Source organism: Gouania willdenowi, chromosome 10 (genome assembly GCF_900634775.1).
Source record: "Gouania willdenowi chromosome 10, fGouWil2.1, whole genome shotgun sequence".
NCBI classification, from domain to species: domain Eukaryota; kingdom Metazoa; phylum Chordata; class Actinopteri; order Blenniiformes; family Gobiesocidae; genus Gouania; species Gouania willdenowi.
Genome location: NC_041053.1, coordinates 20,412,168 through 20,428,012, shown reverse-complemented (window position 1 = coordinate 20,428,012; position 15,845 = coordinate 20,412,168).

Genomic DNA, 15,845 nt, shown 5'->3' with positions numbered 1-15,845 from the left:
CTCTTGTGCGTGCAGACATGATAAAGCAGTCCATACAGGACTGTGGACTCTCCTTTGATAATATTGCATGTTGGCGACCTAAACACAACACACACATATCATGGCCATCCTCCAAAGGCATTGAAATGCCACGACCCATACAAAGATGTCCCTGGTTGCCGGCCATAGCCGCCATTACAGTGCCTCTTTCTCTCAGGGGGCGGGGCCTAAGCGTGACGCGCAGCGACCCACTTCCTTGCTTACAAACGGCAGTGGCACCCAGTTAGCTTATGCTAGTAGCAGCACGTTGCTTCAAACACAGAGCGACAGATTGGGATTTGGAGTGTGAGAGAGAGGAGAATGGTTTGCACTCGACTTCTGAGCGCGTCAGCTGCACCGCAGCAATACGCTTCAGGGTCGCCGGCAGCGCCTATACGGCCGGAGAAGCCTCCTCACCCACTTTTTTTTTTTAAATAAACCCACTAACGGATAAGGAAACAGCAATCCAGGGAGGCTGCCCACAGACAGACACCCCAACCCACAACAGGTAAGCGGATATATAACCCACACACAGAATTTTCTACAACGGATTGACACACTGCACCCTGACTGAGTGGAGATCAATCAATCAATGAATCCACGCCTGCACAGGTGTTTTATAGGTAACCTGTGGGGCGTGGCCGGGCAAGCCGGAGTGTCTTAAAGAATTATCCATGTAGGGGGGTCATTCCCCATACATATGAAATAATTATCTGGTTGGAGAGATAGTCTCAAGACGATAGAGAACAAACTCTACATCTTTATTCTCCTAAATGTCTGTCAAGCCAAGTCCAACTTGAATGAAAATACAGAAGCATTACATTCTGAAACAATTATTCCCACTTGGCAAAAAAAACAAAAAAACATTCTGAAATGCTATAAAAGAGGTCTCAAGAAGATTTTGGTTACACTAACTTGTGTTTTTTTTCTGTTCAATTTAAGTTTTTGTTATAGTTGGATTCATATTCTGAGGAATTATTGGACACTGAGGTATTCATAAACAAAATCTTTTATAGATACAGTCAGCTAAAATATAAAACATATAAGAGATACATGCTAAAGATTCAATTAGCTTTTGTAATAGTGAATAGTATTGTTTGTAAATACACACAGATAGATTTGATGTTTTTGTCTTATGTGATAAAATTACAGCATTGTTTTTAATAGTTATGATTATAATAATATAAATATATTTTGACAGTGTTTAACATGTATTTTTTGCTAAATTAGTCTAATTATTGTCACAATGAAGATTTTTAGTGGACAAAATTAACACTGCTTGCATCACTAATTTTATTTTCCTGCACCCTGACCTTCATATTTAAAGTGTTGTGGAAGGCAAGGCAAGACAGAGGCGCGGAGAGAACGGAGTAGATGCCAGCGGTTTATTGTTCGGCTTCACTACAAGACAACAAATACAAGACTTCCTGATTGTGCAACCAATCCCACCGTGACACATACCCTGGCCAATCTGGCGATGAGTGCCCCTAGTGGACCGCCACACAGGCCCCCCCCGAAACGACAGAATGGGCACCAGGCACAACAAAACCCAGCACCAACACGTCAAAGAAAGGACAACATATCAAAAAACAAAACATGAACCCAGAACGGGCAAAAGCACCTCAAGTCCCCCGAGGAGGTCTAATAGGACGACCATAACGGCTGACTCGCAAAGTCCCAGGAGGGTCAGACACCAGCAGGCGCGGGGGGCGACCACGACGGCGGCGGGCTCGACCCGGACGAGGGGGCACACCCGGCAACAAAACCAGGCGGGGAACAGAGTCCGTAGCAGCAGCAGGAGCAGCAGAAGCAGGAACAGCAGCAGGAGCAGTAGCAGCAGCAGCAGGAGGACGACCCCGGCGAGGAGGCAGGGCCGGAACCATCAACCCGTCGGGGTCCTGGTGAGCAGGCTTCAGACGATCAACAGAGACCCGCTCCAGGCGACCACCAAAGTCAATGACAAAGTTCTTAGGCCCCGCCTCCACAACCCGAAAGGGCCCATCGTATGGAGGTTGGAGCGGGGAGCGGTGGCCACCACGCCGGAGAAACACAAATCTCGATGACAGGAGATCCCTCGGCACTCGGAAACGAGGCAAACAATGGTGCACAGGAACCGGAGCCAGCGCCCCTGCGGCCCCCTCAATGGGCAGACGAGGGGCCATCGGGACCGCCGGAGCCGAGGCAGCAGGCAGGAAATCCCCCGGGACCCTCAGAGGCTGCCCATACACCAGTTCAGCGACAGAAGACTGAAGATCCTCTTTGGGAGCAGAGCGCAGGCCCAACATGACCCACGGCAAACGGTCAACCCAGCCCCCATCCGTGAGGCTGGCCCGAAGAGCGGCCTTGAGGGAGCGATGGAAACGCTCACAGAGGCCATTCGCCTGGGGGTTGTAGGCTGTAGTGCGATGGAGCCGCACCCCCAGGCCCACAGCCATGGCGTCCCACAGCCCCGATGTGAATTGGGCCCCCCTGTCCGAAGTCAAATCCGCAGGTGTGCCGAACCGCGAGACCCAAGCAGAGATGAAGGCCCGGCCCACCACGTCCGTCGACGTAGATTCCAGGGGCACCACCTCCGGCCACCGAGTGGTTCTATCCACCATAGTCAGGAGATGCGTGCAGCCACGAGAAGGGGGCAAAGGACCGACCAAATCCACATGCACGTGGTCAAAACGCCTTTCCGGCACCAGAAAAGGCTCCAGCGGAGCCCTGACGTGTTGGTGGACCTTAGCCCGCTGACAAGGCACGCAGGCAGCGGCCCATCCTTTGACGTCTCTGCGCAACCTGGGCCAGACGAACTTAGCGCTCACCAGCTTCACAGACGCCTTAACACCGGGATGAGACAAGGCGTGAACAGCATCGAAGATCCTGCGACGCCAGCCTACAGGAACCAGAGGCCGCGGCTGTCCGGTGGCCACGTCGCACAGCAGAGTGGTCCCATCCTCATGGCAGGGCACGTCCACGAGCTGCAAACCCGTCACAGCAGAACGACAGGCCTGGAGATCTGCATCGCCGTCCTGATCCACCGCCATAGCCGAATAATCCAAGCCTAGATGCACAGAGGAAACCAACACACGAGACAGACAGTCCGCCACCCCATTGTGCTTACCAGCAACGTGTTGAATGTCCGTGGTAAACTCTGAGATTGCGGCCAGCTGCCGCTGCTGGCGGGCAGACCAAGGATCCGAGACTTTGACCAGGGCAAAGGTCAACGGCTTATGATCCACAAACGCCGTGAACCGGCGGCCCTCCAACAGGAAACGGAAATGACGAGTGGCGAGGAAAAGAGCCAGGAGCTCCCTGTCGAACGTGCTGTATCTCCTCTCTGCAGTGCGGAGCTGCCTGCTGAAGAAAGCGAGGGGCTGCCATGCTCCAGCCACCCACTGCTCACACACCGCGCCCACAGCAATGTCCGACGCATCTGTAGTGAGAGCCAGTGGAGCCGAGGGAGAGGGATGCGCCAACAAGGCAGCCCCCGCCAGAGCGGCCCTGGCCGCCTCGAACGCCTGCAACCTGTCAGAGGACCAGGCCACTTCCTGCGACCCCTTCATCCCGCGAAGAGCCTCATACAGGGGATGCATGAGGTGAGCAGCACGAGGGATGAACCGATTATAAAAGTTCACCATGCCCAGGAACTCCTGGAGCTGCTTGACAGTAGACGGGCGTGGAAAACCCGTAACTGCCTCCACCCGTGCAGGTAGCGGAGCAGCCCCCAGCGAGGACACCCGGTGGCCGAGGAAATCAATGTCAGAGAGCCCAAACTGACACTTTGCTGGGTTGACAATCAGGCCATGAGAACTCAGCCGCCTAAACAACAGACGCAGATGCTCCAGATGTTCGGCTGCCGAAGCACTGGCAACCAAAATGTCATCCAAATAAACAAACAGAAAAGGTAAATCCCGTAACACAGAGTCCATGAGTCGTTGAAAGGTCTGCGCGGCCCCCCGCAGGCCAAAGGGCATCCGCAAAAATTCGAATGGGGTTATAATAGCAGTTTTGGAAACATCCGCTTCATGCACAGGCACCTGATGGTAGCCCCGCACTAAATCCACTTTGGAAAAAACGGAAGCTCCAGCGAGCTGCGCAGAGAAATCCTGAATGTGCGGGATAGGATAGCGGTCTGGTGTGGTGACAGCATTCAGCCGCCGGAAATCACCGCACGGCCGCCACCGCCCCCCCGGCTTGGGCACCATGTGCAGAGGCGAGGCCCATGGACTGTCGGAGCGCCGTACGATCCCCAAGCGCTCCATAGTTGCAAACTCCTCCTTCGCCAGGGACAGCTTAGCAGAGTCCAGACGCCGCGAACGAGCAAAGACGGGCGGCCCAACTGTAGGGATGAAGTGCTCCACGCCGTGCTTAGCGACTGCTGCCGAAAACGTCGGCACAGTCAGATCAGGAAACTCAGCGAGGAGGCGCTGATATACATCCCCAACAGCGAGAACCCGGGGCAGGGCCACCGGTTCAGCCCCCCCCAAAGAGCAGGGGTAGGTGGAGAACGAGACAGGGTCAATCAAACGGCCATTAGACACATCAACGAGCAGCCCATGAGCACACAAAAAATCTGCACCCAAAATAGGCACAGCGACTGAGGCAACCACAAAATCCCACAAAAACTGACGTCCAGAAAAAGAAACAGTCACTGACCTGGAGCCAAACGTACGGATGGTAGTACCATTAGCCGCACTCAGCGGGAGTCCCCGGCTGTCACTCAGCACATCGACGGCAGACGCAGGCAGGATGCTCCTCTGGGCGCCGGAATCCACCAACCAACGGCAAGCGACATGGTCGAGAGCGGAAAAAGAAACTCACGTCGAGGTCACCAATGTGGAAGGCAAGGCAAGACAGAGGCGCGGAGAGAACGGAGTAGATGCCAGCGGTTTATTGTTGGGCTTCACTACAAGACAACACCACCATATATACAAGACTTCCTGATTGTGCAACCAATCCCACCGTGACACATACCCTGGCCAATCTGGCGATGAGTGCCCCTAGTGGACCGCCACAGTGTATTTATTTAACTGTGATTAAAGTATATTTCAATTAAATGTAGTTATGTAAGAAGAAGAAATCCCTCACCTGTGATTGACCCTGATACACTTTTTTACTTTTAAACCCTGATAATCTTTTCTCTTTTTTATTTTAAGCCCAACTCAAACAGCTGAATGGTAATGTCATCATATCACATTGATCTTAATAATTGTTGCTTGGAGAGTGTGTAACAAAATTTGAATTCCCTTCTGGATGCAGTAAGATCCCAAATGTAACTTTTTAAAGCCTGTTGCTAGATGTGGCACAGAGGAAACTCTGGAGAAAAGGAATCATATATTCATTGAGTCCCCATCCCTCCAGGCCTTTAATCGTAAAAATTCATAAAAAGCCAAAAATGTCATAGTCCTAAAGTAATGTTCCTCTACTAAGTTTCAGACACACACCGACACACAGAGACACCCTTGCAAGCACACACTCTTGCACAGACACACTCGAGTCTGTGTGGATATATTATACACAGTACAACCTGCAAACCAATTCTGACACCACCTGCCACAAAGGACCCGAGATAGTCTTCTTTTTTTACCATTACAAGGCTCCAGCCAAGGTTGTAAATTTAGACTCACACAAGGAAATAAGACAAATGAAAGACAAACGGTGTCCCCAGATGTCAATGTTTTCATTTAATCATTCTGTCATGTATTTTCTGTACCTGCTTTATCCTGTAGAGGGTCAAGGGGCTTTGCTGTTGCTGAAGAAGCTCACTTGGGGTGCAGGGACATGAAAAAGGGCTAATTATGTTATATTTCCAACACATAGAAACACACAAACACATTCAGTCAGACTCAAAACAACTGTAAAACCAAGAGAAATAATAACATATTTGATGAAAAATGTGAAAAGGAATTACTGCTATCAAAATATATCATTATTTGTAAATATGTTACAGAACTTTCTTGATATCGTAAATGCAAAAACGTTTTTTGCACAATATCTCATCCCACCATTCCAATGTTACATAAAAAAAAATACTTAGAGTAACTAAACCCCAAACATTTTTCTGTTGAATACATGTGTATTTGGGTATTAAGTAGTGCTGTTTATTATTCCTAGTCCCACTCTTCACATTTTAGTAAAAGTATTTTAATTTTGCGTATTTAGGGGCGGATTGACTGAGATCTGAATTGAAGGGTGGTAAACCAGGTGCGTCTCTAAATCCTTTGGTGATGCAGTTTCCTCACCTGCTGTGAGGAATTCACAAAAATTGCTGCAATGATTAGTGCGCGTGCAGAAGTGGTGGAGACCGCCCTATTTAAATGAGTGTTTTGTTCGTTCAATGTGGAGAGGTGAGGCACAGAGAAGCACACAATGACATTTGATGAAGTTAAATTGGAGGCAGATAGACTTCTCTGTGTGCTGCACAAACATTTTAAGGGGACATATTATACAAAATCACAGTTTTTTTATCACGAGGTAACTTGAGTGTCCACAAAATTTGAAATAAAACCATCCAGTCATTTGTTTGTGGTCTGTATAAGTCTTATAACACAGAGAAAATTGCTCCGTTTAAAATGTTCTACATTTGTGACGTCACAAGTGAAATTTTACTTACTGCTACTAAGGCTGCAACTAACGACTATTTTAATAGTCAACTTGGGGCAAATTACGACAATTAAAAACAATAAATAAATAAATATAGAAATTGAATACATCAACACTAGAATATGCTTCAGCAATAGCATTTACACATTTAAAAAACTTGTACATATTTATTTCCTCATTAATAGTGAAATTATTTTCTAAAAAAAAAAATAACTACATTACTGTTTTTACTTTTTAATTAAAACCAATGCTGCTGAATCTAGTTTAGTTTCTAATCTAATGAATTACATAAAGTTATGGTTGATACATAACTCTGATTTCTATTATTAAAGCAGATAAAGCTTGGTGATTTAAACTTTCATAATATTTAGGTGTAATAATCTCAATAGTTACATCACTAATGGAACCAGATTTGGCTGTGAACACGTGAAATATAATGAACTATATTGCATTTCACAAGTTGCAGGGCTGCCAAGTTTCAGAAAATGACAAGAGTGAGACTTTAGTGTGGCCTTTTTTAACATGGCTTTGATTTATACCTTAAGGGTGTACTCACACTGGCAACCAGGGCCGTTCCTAACCAGCTCTGTGCATGTGTGAAACCATGGGGGGCCATTGTCTGGCCTGCGTAGGTGTGAACTGCACCGCAGGGGGGGTAACGGCCCGATGGTCCTGCTGGAAGAGGTGGTCCAAACAGCGTGCCAGACTGACACGGTGGGCCGCGCATGCGCACACACAACTCGACTCGACCCGCGAGCAAAATGTGATGACGTTGGTACAGCGTGATGCTTTGCGGCACATAAACATCCGCATTCCGTAATGATAGCGGTGTCAGAAGTGCTCGTTAGCCGATTAAAAGGTCAGAGTTGGCGTTACCAGAGGATATACATGAATGACACAGCAGAGAACACATGGAGGCAGAGGACAACGGGACCGTCAGGACTTGATTTTGCTCAGCGACAGCAGGACAGTAACAGAGTGTAGCAGCTCATCATCAGGTCCGGATATTTCCGAGGATATCACAGCTTCAGGTAGACTGTGACTGTGAAGAACAGAGCTATGTGTGTGAGCGGTGTCGACAGCACTGAGCTCCCGGTAACAGAAACACATTCTTACCAGTGGGGATGTTTTTGATGATATATCTCCCTCTATTCACGTCCGTAACGTGCATACAGCTCTGAGTACAGATATATAGAAGGTGAGATGAGCCACTCCTCATGAAAAACAATGTTCTGCTCCGTCCACAGCTTGAAAAAGATGATGATGACATTACCGACAATTGTCGACAAATACATTTGTCGGTGACTAATTCTGCTATCGATTTTTGTCGACAATGTCAATTATTCGATGCATCCTTTACAGCTACAGCAGTAACGGCCAAAATCAAGGAATTTTTTTAAATTTTCCTCTTAGTGGCAAGTCAGCAAAAAGCAGGGGTTTAGTTACTCTTCAAAATGTGGCTCTTAATTTTTATTAGAAATGTCAATAATGTAACACCAAACCGCCAATCTGCTGCAGCCTGGCCTTGTCCAACAGTGTCAAACATGACTTACCATGAAAACTGCTCACATTTCATGCTATTTCCATCATGATTAGTTCTTGTTGAGCAGTGTCCAGCTGGGCACAGATGGAATGTATTAGTCAGGTAAGACCTTTAGTGACATCGTGTATAACAGAAGCCTGTCAAAGAAGTTTAATCTCCATGTGCAGACATTAGACTGTAATCGATCATGAGCTGACACCTGAATTGCCTGCAGCTGCATTGATTCAGCTTGTAATTTCCCCATTGACTGTACCAAACAGTGCTTTAGAAATGGTTATTAGTGAATTATAGAGAATTCCTTTTGTACCAGATATTTTGTGTATTAAGTATTGAGTAGTAGTAAGTTCATGAAAAATATATGTAATATTTGACTTCCTTAGAATATAGTTCAATGCTCGTTTTGTTTAGGTTGACATCATAAAAAATTTCCATCATAAAAATAAGAAAACTTAGCCAAAATTGTGCCTAAAGATGCTTTCCAATTGATTTTTTAACACTTACTGCTTTCATTTGAACCCCACAGCATTGGGTCTAGCACAGGTGCCATACAATATAGAAAGTTTAAGTTGGGAGCTACTTTAGATTGTTGTTTCAAACTGCCAGTCTCTTGATTTGAAGCCAACCAAGTGCAATACAAATCACTGTGAGGAATAAATGTGATTGCATATACAATCTGTAAATGTAGTTTGCAAGCAGAGACTGCAGATTATCTTTCTCACTTGCTACAATAATGTGAAATGTGCACAACTCTTGTATATGAGAGGAAGCAGGAGATCAGCCCATACTGTGGGAGGTCAGAGGATGTCTGTGCAATGTCATTACATACAGTAAATGCTTCTGGGACCAGATAGCAGCACAGCACATCCAACAGAGCCAAGCTGCAAAAGAGACGTCAAGAGATATTTGTGCAGAAAAACGCATTTAGCAATCAGAAAGATGGCTGGGAAGTGTTTAGTATTCTGTTGGTTTTCCATCTATTTGTAAAACAGGAGGCAGATTATTGAACCATTTCTCCCAGTGGTGCAAAGAGTAGCAAGTCTGTTCATGTCTGAATTCCATATTTAGTGTGAAATTGTGAAAAAAGACTGTTGCTTTCTCAATGTACCTATTTATAATTGCAGTTAGTGCATTCAGAGGCACAGAGGCTTCTCGTGACGTCAAACGATTGCTCATCAAGCTACTGAGATGGCCCTGCGATCCGTACACTGTGGTTGGCCTTTCAGATTCCCACATTATGAAGCAAACATTTCTCTTTCAAATAAAGAAACTTAGCAATAATACCAGAGCCATAACCATCAGTGGCCCAAAATGTTCAAGTAGGTATATTCAACAACCAAAGTGGAAGCAATGTGAGGTAGCTAGAGAGGTCCTCTTTGTGGTTAGGGTTGACACAGCTTTGAAAAACATTTCAAACTGTAACCAATTAGTTTGATCTGTAAGCAACAAAAGCAATTAAAGGTCATTTCTAAATAACTCAGCCCTCCACCACTAGACTAAACTACTGTAGAAAGGTACAAGCTGTACAAACCAGCCAAAATACCTCCAATATTTATTCTATGGTACAAACTATATTTCACTGCCTCATTAAGGAATAGATGGAGCAAAATCCGGCACCTCCCAAATTTCTCCTGCATTAGCATCATTGCTACAGGTGCTGCTAGTGGCTAAGCTAACTGCTGTTGTGCTGCTGCTGCTCCGCAATTGCCACATAAATAAGCTTGGACTTCTTTACCTCAGGCTTAGCTTCACTTATTGGCTTAAAAAAAGCTCTATAAACCTAACTGCCTTTTTTTAGCCATTTTCTACCATCTTCAGAGCTGACAGAGAAACAATTTTTGTGCATCGTAGCGTTGGGGGCGTGGCTTGACTTAACACTCAAAAAAAGTTGAAGAAGGATAAAATTGCAGCCCAACAGTTTGTTTTGAGCTCCACTGTTCCACGCTTTGCATTGTGGGATGTGGAGTTGCAGTGACAGGTGCATTAGAAGTGCTTTTACATCATTCCTATATCACATATGAAAACAAACATTTTTAGCACCAATTTCAACCTTTTACATTTTGATTTTGAGCAAATTATCTTTGATTTATCCATGAAGCCTTTAGTATGAATTTATCTAACAAAAAAGATATCCAGCAGCTTTAAGCTTTTGATTTATCAATGGATGATTGAATGCATCACATTTTAGCAATTAGGGGACCAATTAGAAAATATGTCCTGCAGCATATTAGACCATATAGGACCACTTTGCAGGGTTAATGTGCAACATATTGCCACCTAGTAACATGGACTTTTTTTTTTTTTTACTACCACTAAAGAACTGAAGCAAATTAAAGAAAAAAGTTTTTATTTTTATTTGAAATAACACATCTTTGACCAACTGAGTACCTCACATGATGACCTTATGACACACACCAGATGAGAGCTTATAAAACAGCAAATGCCATATACCCCAAACCTAAACTTGTTTTTAAATTTTATCTTTAACTTATTCACAATGATGAGAAAAAAGGGCAAACTCCATCAATTCAGGTGTCAAAGTAAGGACATTGTCATGGTTCTCCCTTCATCTCTCTGTAGTCATAGCATGAATAATCACTTTACGATTACCAAAGTTGTAACCTTCAGTTTAATCCACATGATGACTGAGTTTTTAGACACATTTTGTCACCTGAAAGTGTGTGAAAATAGTTCAAAATGGAAACCGATAACTGTTTCACACACAAAACACAACAGTGACCATTAAAGGTTTTGCTGTTGTTTTTCATGAGATTTATCTGGGGTTTCCGTTACCCGCGGCCAAAGCTCCATTACTATTGCAGTTAAATTTGAGTATCGGTTTAAAAACGTTAGCTCGACAGGGGATTTTATTTGGTTCTTTAAAAGGTTACAAAGATGAAATATTACTTAATTTCTACAACACTCTTGTTGAACTCATGCTATAAAATAGGCAGTTTAGATTTGCTTAGGCTGAATAACAAATGGAAACATGTAGGAAAGGTTTTTGCCTATAAAATGACTCAAAGTTTCATGTAATTTATCAGCGATTTTCCACGTGTGTGTGCATGGTTACTTCTTTCTCTACCTATGTAGCCTGTACTGTCTGGCAGACACTTATTTCACCAGACAAGCCGCGGGCACTTAATTCATCATTGCCGCTGTTTGGGATGACATATTTTTGTGAGTCAACACAAGCTTTATCACTGCCAAATAAAAGATAGCAAGATGACGTAATTACAAAAGTCTCCTTCTTACAACTGCACTTGGTGTTTTTAACTTTCCCAATCCTAGGGAAATAACTTTTGGCTGCATGATTATAAGGAAGGTATAATTTAGTGTCAGTGTGGTCATGGATCACAAAGTACATATAAAATTAAAGCTGCTAGCAGCGATGAACGGGCCCTTGCAACCACACGCATATCGGGAAGTTGAGGAACGTTGAGGTGTGTTGCATGTTACCAGAACATCACCAAAATGTACACAACACATTGCAGGAGTCCTACATCCTCACTACGGAGGTAGGACTGATGACATCATCACTGTATGTTCCAAAATGGATGGGGCGTGGAGATGGGCTCTCCAGTGATCGGCTCTGGTGCTCACATGGCTACGGAGTGCAGTGATTAAGGTAGACCAATGTTCTAATGTTCTAACTGATGACATCATCGTTGTATGTTGGCAAAGGTATTAAATGTTTTACAAATTCAATTTCAGTGAATCCAGTGATTAGATTAGAACACTGGAACATAGGGATGACAACCTCACAGCAGAGGACTGATGACATCATCACTGTATGTTCCAAAATAAGTGGGGCGCAGTAATTTGCCAGGTAGGACCAATGTTCCCAATGTTATATAATGTTCTAACTGATGACATCATTGCTGTATGTTTGCGAAGGTAAGTAAATGCTATACAAATTCCTTAGTCCTACCTCCACAGTGATGATGTCATCAGTCCTACATCTACAGTGATGATGTCATCAGACCTACATCTACAGTGATGATGTCATCAGACCTACATCTACAGTGATGTCAGAATTCTACAGAATTCTGTAGCTGTACGTGAGACTAATTGTATTAGCCCCCCTATTGAGTCATTTTGCCATTTAGATGTGCGATTCCCCCAAAATATCAAATCTTTCACCAGTCCTAATATGCATTCAAATTTTCAGGAGTTTTTGAACGTGTTTAGGCCCTCAAAAATCATTTTTTTTGTAATAATAATAATAATAATAATGAGGTGCATTACAATAGGGCCCTAAAAATGGAAGTTACAGAGTCGGATTTGCACTCTTGATTATGGAAATGCTTTAATCAATGTGAAAGTATTATTGTGGATTTTGGGGCAGCTGTGGAGGAAGATAATATTGATAACATTACTTCTTTCTCATGGGATGTTTGTGCATCTCTCCTTTTTCCTGCCTCTGCCTCAGGCTGTGAATCATGAATCAACCAGTCAATCAATCAATCAATCTTTTATTTGTATAGCGCCAAATCATAACCAATGGTATCTCAAGACACTTTACAGTAGAGCAGTCTTAAGGACGGACTCTTCATTTTATGGATACACACATATGCAAATATACGTATATACACATACATGTATCCCACACCCAACATGAATTCATCATGGCGGCAAGGAAAACCTTCTGTTAAGCAGCAGGAACCTTGTGTGGATCCCATTCCTATGATGAACAGCCATCCACGTTATGCTGTGTTGGGTGTGTGCAGAGGAAAGGGTGGAGACAGAGTTGTTGAGACTCTGTAACTCCACACTAAGGATCCCACGGACCTGCAGGACAAAAGCCAGAAGGAGTACAGGAGCAAACACACAAGGGAAGAAGCAGACACAGAGGGAGTGTTTGAGAGAGGAATGGGACCCTCTCCGGTCCCTCTCTAACCTAAATGACCTCTCTCTTAACGCCCTCTCCAACCGAGCATGCCAGACCCTTCCCCCCCCGGCAGTCTATGCCTATTGCATCTTAACTATGAGCTATGAGCTGGTTCCTAACTAAAAGCTTTATCAAAGAGGAATGTTTTGAGCCTAACCTTAAAGGTAGAGAGGGTGTCTGCCCCCCAAACCGTGGTTGGTAGATGGTTCCAGAGAAGTGGGGCCTGATAACTGAAAGCTCTTCCTGCTATACTACTTTTAGAGACAAATGGAACAACGAGTAGTCCAGCATTTTGAGAGCGTAGTGTTCTGGTGGGATTGTATGGCACTACAAGCTCCTTGAGATAGACTGGTGCCTGTCCATTTAGGGCTTTATAAGTGAGAAGAAGAATATTAAATTATATTCTATATTTTATGGGAAGCCAATGCAGAGAGGCTAATACAGGAGTAATGTGATCTCTTCTCCTAGTTTTAGTCAGTATACGTGTTGCAGCATTTTGAACCAGCTGAAGTGTCTTAAGCGACTTGCTCGGGCAGCCTGCTAAAAGAGAATTACAATAATCCAGTCGAGAGGAAACAAAAGCATGGACTAGCTTTTCGGCGTCGCCCTGAGACAGGATAGATCTGATTTTAGCAATGCTACGGAGATGAAAGAAGGCAGTTCTTGAAGTTTGTTTTATGTGAGAGTTGAAGAATAAATCCTGATCAAATAGAACCCCAAGGTTTCTAACAGTTGTGCTTCGTGCCAGAGTAATGCCATCTAGGGCAGTTAGGCTAGTATAGGTTTCTCTAAGGTGTCGTGGGCCCAGTACAATGACCTCAGTCTTGTCTGAGTTAAGAAGAAGAAAAATTTGGTCCATCCAGGCCCTAATGTCCTTTACACAGGGCTCAAGTTTAGATAGCTGATTTGTCTCACCTGGCTTCATTGATACATACAGTTGGGTATCATCAGCATAGCAGTGAAAGTTAACAGAGTATTTTCTCATAACATTACCAAGGGGGATAATATAGATACAGAAGAGGATTGGACCTAGCACAGAGCCCTGAGGAACCCCGTAGCTTACTTTAGTGTACACAGAAGACCTATTATTCACGTGTACAAACTGGTACCTATCAGATAGGTAGGACTTAAACCAGTTTAGGGCAGTCCCTGTGATTCCAAGTAATTCCTCTAATCTCTCTAGTAGAATATAGTGATCTATAGTGTCAAAAGCTGCACTAAGATCTAATAAAATCAGCACTGAGAGTCGTCCTTCATCTAAAGCCCAGAGTAGATCATTAGTTACTTTAACTAAAGCAGTCTCTGTGCTGTGTTGAGCTCTAAAGCCTGACTGGAAGTCCTCGAACAGGTTGTTGTTTTGAAGGAAGTCACAGAGCTGAGCCGCCACAACTTTCTCAAGAATCTTTGAAATATAAGGAAGATTAGATATAGGCCTGTAGTTTGCTAAAGTGCTAGAATCAAGAGTAGGTTTTTTGAGAAGGGGTTTGATTACAGCTACTTTAAAGGACTGTGGCACGTAGCCTATTGATAGGGATATATTTATTGTCTCCAACAAAGATGGGCAGACTAGGGGAACAACTTCTTTAAACAGCTTAGTTGGGATCGGAACTGAAAGGCAGGTCGATGGTTTGGAGGATGAAATAATAGAGTTAAGTTCCTGAAGTCCTATATGTGTGAAACAGTTTAGGTTAGGCCTATTTACATTTAATGGTACAGCAGGCCCAGGTGAAGGCAGGGAGTGGCTAATTTTATCTCTAATCTTATGAATTTTGTCGTTAAAAAATGTCATAAAGTCCTCACAGCTGAGGGCTAGAGGAATCATGGGCTCAATAGAGCTCTGACTTTGTGTTAGCCTGGCTACAGTGCTGAAAAGGATTATTTTTATTTTCTTCAATTAGTGAGGAATAGTATGTAGATCGAGTATGTCGTAAGGCTGTCATGTATTTACTATGGCTTTCTTGCCAGAGTATTCGTGACTCCTCTGTTTTATTGGAGCGCCACATTCTCTCTAATTTACGGGTTGTTTGTTTGAGTGTGCGAGTTTCAGAGCTAAACCACGGAGCTTTCCTCTGACGTTTAATAGTTTTTCCCCTCAATGGGGCAATTGAGTCCAAGGTGGATTTTAGTAGACTAGCAGAGCTATCGACAAGCAGATCCAGTTGAGAGGGGTTATAATTAATATCATAGTTATTTATTGGATGGTGCACTGAGTTTAAGGCAGCAGGAATGGCCTCTTTAAATTTAGCCACAGCACTATTGGACCGATTTCTACTCGTAACAATTTTATTGCACAGTGCGAGATCCTCTAGGATAATGTTAAAAGATATTAAAAAGTGATCTGATAGCAGAGGATTTTCAGGGTAGTCTTTTAGTTCATTAATATCGAGGCCATATGTTAGAACAAGATCAAGAGTATGATTTAAATGATGAGTAGCTTCATTAATAGTTTGAAAAAAGCCAACTGAGTCTATTAGGGACATAAAGGCTGAGCTCAGGCTATCACTATCTTTGTCAACATGGATATTAAAATCTCCTACTATCAGTATTTTATCAGAACTGAGGACTAAGTTTGATATAAACTCAGAGAATTCTGATAGAAATTCAGAATAAGGGCCTGGAGGACGGTAAATTATCACAAATAAGACTGGCTGGCAGGTTTTTGATTCGGTATGAGATAAATTTAGAACCAGGCTTTCAAAGGAAGTGTAACTGGCCTTTGGTTTAGGATAGATTAGGAGAGAGGAATGATAAATAGCTGCTACACCACCTCCACGGCCTATGTCTCGTGGCATATGAGTATTTAAATGA